Below are 547 nucleotides of genomic sequence, written 5' to 3' on the forward strand. Positions count from 1 at the left end.
AGAGTTGAACACAATTAGATTGACGTATAATAAAATAAAATTTTTATTACACTTTTAATCTTTAAATAAAATCCTTTATCAATGTACAAAACATATTTGTATATAAAAAAAACAATTGTCGAAAATTTCTTTTCACTCCTAAGAACATTAAGTTAAAAATGTCATCAAGAAATGGAATTATGCATTTGTTGATTAAGGTGGTTCTTTAGTAAATAGAGTTATCATAGAAATGTCTAATTTTTTTATATAATGAAATTGAAATACCGAAATTGCTATGTGCAAAATTCTATGATAGGTTAATGATAAAATAAGAGAGAAAAAAATGTTGAAAATGTAACTTTTTTATAACTTTGTAATAGATAAGGCTCATAGATATTTCTTTGGCTAACTGCACACAAATCTTACTATGGATTTTTCTTAAAAACGAGATTATAATAGTTTAAAAAAATCACGATTTTAATGGTCATAAAAAAGTAATAGGTCAACGGAAAAATATTTACGTGAGTAGTATATGGGCAGCCATGGGGCGTCACAACAAACCCCCTCC

The sequence above is a fragment of the Trachymyrmex septentrionalis genome, unplaced genomic scaffold (genome assembly GCF_001594115.1).
Source record: "Trachymyrmex septentrionalis isolate Tsep2-gDNA-1 unplaced genomic scaffold, Tsep1.0 scaffold292, whole genome shotgun sequence".
NCBI lineage: Eukaryota > Metazoa > Arthropoda > Insecta > Hymenoptera > Formicidae > Trachymyrmex > Trachymyrmex septentrionalis.